Source organism: Meleagris gallopavo, chromosome 7, assembly GCF_000146605.3.
Source record: "Meleagris gallopavo isolate NT-WF06-2002-E0010 breed Aviagen turkey brand Nicholas breeding stock chromosome 7, Turkey_5.1, whole genome shotgun sequence".
In the NCBI taxonomy this organism is placed as follows: Eukaryota; Metazoa; Chordata; class Aves; order Galliformes; family Phasianidae; genus Meleagris; species Meleagris gallopavo.
The window spans coordinates 21546605-21552035 of NC_015017.2; the positions used below are offsets into that span (position 1 = coordinate 21546605).

General features: G+C 39.6%; 1 long non-coding RNA gene across 1 annotated transcript; it reads left to right on the plus strand.

Annotated features, from left to right (window-relative positions):
* Positions 1-2205: 2205 nt before the first annotated feature.
* On the plus strand, positions 2206-5224 carry LOC109368571. The gene is made up of 2 exons (XR_004160412.1): positions 2206-4348; positions 5133-5224. It is a non-coding gene; the product is annotated as an uncharacterized LOC109368571 (long non-coding RNA).
* The last annotated feature ends 207 nt before the right edge of the window (positions 5225-5431 follow it).

The window sequence follows — 5431 nt, forward strand, 5'->3', positions numbered from 1 at the left end:
ACAACACAAATAAGACAGTAATGTAGTACAGCAGTACAAGGACAATAAAATGTTCAGTTTTGCTTTGACAAGTTGCTTAACAGGATGTATTTTCAAGTATAGTCCATAAAAAATGAGCTGGCTTTATTTTCTTTAGGTAAGAGCTTCTCCAAAAAAGATAATGAATAATAAACATATTAGAAAGGCTTTCAGGTATAGTGCATATAGTTATTGCACTTCGCATACTGGAGGCAGGCATTCTACAAACATACTTCATCTCTCCCTAGCTTCCTGGTAGTGTTTATACAACCAGCACTCCTCAGAAACCTTAACATTGGCTGTGCCCATATGGGTGTAGAGTGAATTCCAAGTGAAATTCACAGATGTCTTTTAAAACCTGCTTTGCTGAGAGCTGGCACAAAAAAACAGAGTGCAACCAAGTTTTCCTCTATTCTCTCCAGTCAGGAACCCTATATACTGAGGGTCACCTTGCTGAGACAATGCTCCTGTCTTTAGCTGTCCTACAGAGCAACAATCATCTCTGGGGCTGCTGTCCCAGCATGCATGTACCTGCTGTACAAGCCCTGGGATATGGGCACAGAATGCTGTGCTACCTATAAACAGAACTTTTTCTTTCTGCAGGATACTTGTTTGTCCTGGGTTCACAGGCACACATAGAACTCACAGACTGCTTAGGGCTGATAAGTCAGTCCTGCCCTGCTGCCATCTCCCTGCAAGCTCTTCCCAGCTAGGCACAGCACATAGCAAAAGGGCAGCTCAGTGTCAAGTATAAACCTGCCAGGATATGTTCATCTGAGAGAAGTCCCTAACACAGCCAGGACTTTTCAGCCCCTTTTCAGGATTTATGGTGTCCTTACCTTGATGCTCCAAAGCATGGGCTCTGCAGATATGCAGGGTGCTGCCTGGATGCTCTGCCAGCTGTGTTGTCTGCCTGTGTTGGATGCTCTGTGAAGAAAGGAGGGAGAAGTAGGGTTGCAAGCTCCTGTGAGAACTGGTGTCTTGTGTCAGGAGGGGCCAGCGGAGGCTAAGAGAAAGGGGAAAAACAGTAATCTTCACTCCCCTTTCTAAGCACCCACCCACTCTTCTCCTCCTCCCCAGGCTATGCACATGTATCTCAGGTTTACACTCACATGCTTCAGCATCCCTGCAGCCTTTTAAATATACAAAAACTTCTTGTGCATACTCGCAAACTTATGGATGAGGAGTGCTCTCACTCCAACATATTTTCCTACCTATCAGCCTATGTCAGTTGCTGATGAGATTATCCATCATGAGGAAACAAACAAACAAACAAAAAAAACTGGGCAATTAGAGAGCAGTGCAGTTGCTTCAGACTTGTCTGCCACACCTGTCCTTTCAAAACCTGTAGAAGAGACCAAGGATTCTGACACAGTGTGATGGCTTCAAAACCTAAGCCAGGTGGCTCTGCCTCCTGAAGGCTCTCACTTCTACCAGGCATGGGAGTTTGTCACCTAATTCTTCAAATACCCCCAGAAAGCTTTTAAATATGAACAAGTTTATCAAACAAGTATCTCTTTTACATATAATAATTTTTTTTCCTTGTGAACCCATAATCTTCCACTTGCATGCACACAAAGACTACTTGATTCTAACCATTGCCCTCTCCTTAAGAGTCCACCAGTTCAGCCCATTTTCTGTATGACAGTTACAAATAAGGAGTCTGAGGGGATTTCCCGTTTGTACTGACATTTTTAGATTTTGGTTAAAGCAAGAAATGAAAAGACAATTTTTTGCCCTTTAGGGAATACAAATAATATGGTGTTTAACTGAAATAGATATAATAAATCTCACATAGCTCCTAAATCTTACTGAGAAAAAATCTAATTCTAGCAAGAAAAAGCATGTTAACTATGGTTGGGATTGTGTGTCTCCAATAAGCATAACATTGTCATTCTTTCATTTTTACTGCTAATTTTTACCTCAAAACATAGTTGGCAAATAATTTCTAAACTATATAGCTATTCTACTTGTATGTTTTGTAGCAAGTTCTTGGCTTCAGGATATTTCCTTTTATTAATGAATAATGTTTAACCTGAGGACTTTTTTTTTTTTTTGCCAGGTGCAACTTCAAAAGCTTAGTGGGGCCTCCACATTTTATAGCTGGTTGTGTAGGATGCATGGTATTAATCTGTCAGAATTCCAGGTATGTGACATATCATATAGTACGTTTCTAGACTTGCAGTCTTCTGAAATTGAATGTTCTCAATACATGCACTATTCTTACGATGACATTTTATCAGAACCTAAATGATGCAAATGTAAAGTATGTATGCAATGATGCAGTTGAGACAACTCTTAAAAGTGAACAGTAAGCTTTTTTTGCCTCACTTAATACAAACTTTACCAAGTTTAATATTTACCAGTTTAGCTGTTTCATGTCATTACAACATAAATATTTTTAAAATAGAATAAATGTCTTAAAAGCTATGATTAGGAACCATAAAAGGGAAACCTAAGTAATATTATGCCCTTTTTTTTGTTTGTTTCCATTACCACTGTATAGGTGATAGAAGCAGATAGAACATAATTCCTTTTTACCTCTGCTCTCATGGAAGCATTTTGTCTCAGAGCTTGACATGATGCTTCTGAAATGTGTTCCATTTTTTTTACCATCTCAGTGTGAATAACATACATTTCTTGTCTGCTGTGAACTGTTAAAAATCTGCATGTTTCACACCATCTTCTAGTCTTTCATGGCCTCAAGACAGTCTTGCCCATTTAACCTTCCTGGATCATGCTGTAGTAGTATTCCAGGAGTATTTATTTCATTTCACTATACCTGTAAGTACATGACCACTATGCTAACTAACTTTATCTAGTAAAATAAAGAAAGCATGACATTTACAATATTTTGAATTCTGATATTAAACATCAATGTTACAAACAACGTGGTTTTACAGTCCCTTAACTTGTATCACAAGTGTGAATTTTAAGAAAAATAGTTGAAATATTCAAATATTCAAAGACAATGGAAAAAAAACTAAAACCAACTTCACTGAAGGTTGTATCTGAAGAAAGATAAAATGGAAATCTGTAATGAGACATAGAAGAGAGGGTGCTGTCTTCAATATTTTCAAATTTTATCTCCATGTGGTACAGCCAAGAAGTCACACTGGGCATAATCTACTTCTAATATCAATATGATAGCGTTTTGAATATTTTCATTTTTAGTTTTCCTCTTTGAGAGATATTTTCTGCCTTACAGCCTGAGTAAGTAAACTCATGTATACTTGAGCAATGCTTACTTTCAAGATCTGTGGCATTCAGCCTTACAAGGGAATGAAAGCATATCTATAAAACAATACCAATACATTTTTAACATACTGAATGTTGACTGAACATTTACTAATACTGATCATTTAACTAGATCAAGAATACTCTTAAAATGGAAACAAAAGGAAAATCTTAAATATTTGATTTGCTGTTTTGGTACCAATGGCAAAGCTCCTAGAGAATTAATTATTTTGAATTTGCTGTTGCATTTGTTACTTCTTGTAAAGTATACTTTGCTGGAGCGTTCCACCTGCCTAACACTCAGCAACACGGTAACTGCAGCAGTGCCCAACTCTTACACTACTCCTTTCTAAATACAGCCATTATACGCTTCAGGGCAGAAGCTCGGGCGGAGCTGTAGTAGAAAGCAGATGCTTCCATCTCACCCAGCGCATCAAGAAGACATCATCTGGCATTCAGAAAAAGAATTACTCTGCTGAAAGAACGGCTTGGAAGTTACAGCATGTTGCTGTACTTAGCACACAGTATTTTGAACTGAGCACGATAAGATTTGGCCAGCGTTTTCAGTATAAATCTGCGTGTCAGAATTGGCATTTGCAGGATTTTTTGAAGCGTTTATGAAAGCACGTATTAGACCCTCCGCGCACAGCGGTGCTCGTGTTGGCGGGCAGACCTCGGAGCTGTGAGCGCGCCCTGTGCGCTGGCGCTGCCCCGCTCTCCAGCACGTCTGCAGCCCGCCAGCCCCGCGCCTTCCTGCTCCTCAGCTGCGCGCGGGAGCGGCTCACGGCTTTGGCTGCCGCTCAGCCCGAGAGGCGGTAACAAGAAGGTTAACGTCAGAACCCGGCTGTCTCTTGCTGCCTAAGCTCGGTTTGCATGCGGAGCTACCACAACTACGGCACCTGTACGTGCACGTGGCTCAGCGGGAAGGCCTCCCGGGCTCCGGCCGTTTAACCTGAGGAGAACTTTCTTAAGAGTGGAGACAAATGGTGTGAGGGGTGAAATGGCCGATGGCTTTCTGAAGCCTAGCAAGGATCTGAATGGATCTTTGTTTCTGGCTCTGAGAACTGCTGTAGAAATCGAGATGTTAATGATGGTGTGTTTTGTTTTAACAATATTTTTGTTTCAGTGAGATTTTTATTTTTTAATTTTTATGTCTTTCGTTTGTAGCTATCAAGGAATTGTGTTCTGTAAGTTGTGTACTTGTTAGTTCTGTGCACCAGAGAAGAAAAAAACTGGCAAGGCTCTTTCCTATGATAAAATGATGTATTCTGTTCCTTTAACAATGCATAAAATCATAAATGTTGGTTTAAGTGAAATTTGTAATGGGATATCATGGCTTTACTGGTACTTAAGTTAAAACTTAATAATATATGCAAACACAACTAGAAGAAAAAAGTTTCAGCTTTCTGTTTCATGGTAAGAAATTCAACATACTGAGAAATCTGAAAGTTAATATTGACTTCAGATACTCTGCTTGCCGCATGAACCATAGATATTTAAGGTCAACCATAGCCTAAATAGTATTTACTTAACTCGAAGGCCTTACCTTCCAGTGAAACTCTGCTGCTTTATCTCTGAAGTACTTTCTTAGATACTTGTTGTGCAAATAAGCAGAGCAGCACTCTGAAAGCTTTCTTTCCTTAGTTCAAGCTGCAAGAGTTGTTGGATACTAAAAGGAAAGAGTTGGATGCTCTCTGTTTCCAGAGCTGGTGAGAGATTCGCTCTGGGGTAGTTTCTAGACTTCTTTTTAAAAGCCTTTATTCTGTAGCACTATGCATGTGTACTTAACAGCTGAATGGTTAGACACGTTTAAGAAAACAAGTTTATATATTGTACAAGTTTTTAGCTGGTTTATTTTTTTATTTTGAATGATATAGATCAATTGAAGATTTTCAAGTGGATTTCAGAGGAGAACGCTGAAAGTCTGAAATGGAATCTCAGTGTGGAGTCTCATTTCTTCAGAAGCAGGTAGGTATGCAGAGAATCAGTTAGAAGACTTGGCCACTAGGGGTCAGTCTTAAGTCAAGCATGAATGATTGTGGGCTTTGCTGACTGCGGTGGGATGGTTTGAGGTGTCTGGCTGAGCTAGTTGTTGATAAAAGTGCTCAAACCTGCATACTTGTTTTCCAAAAACATCGGGAAATTGATCTGTAACACACAAGCTCTATGATTGCAG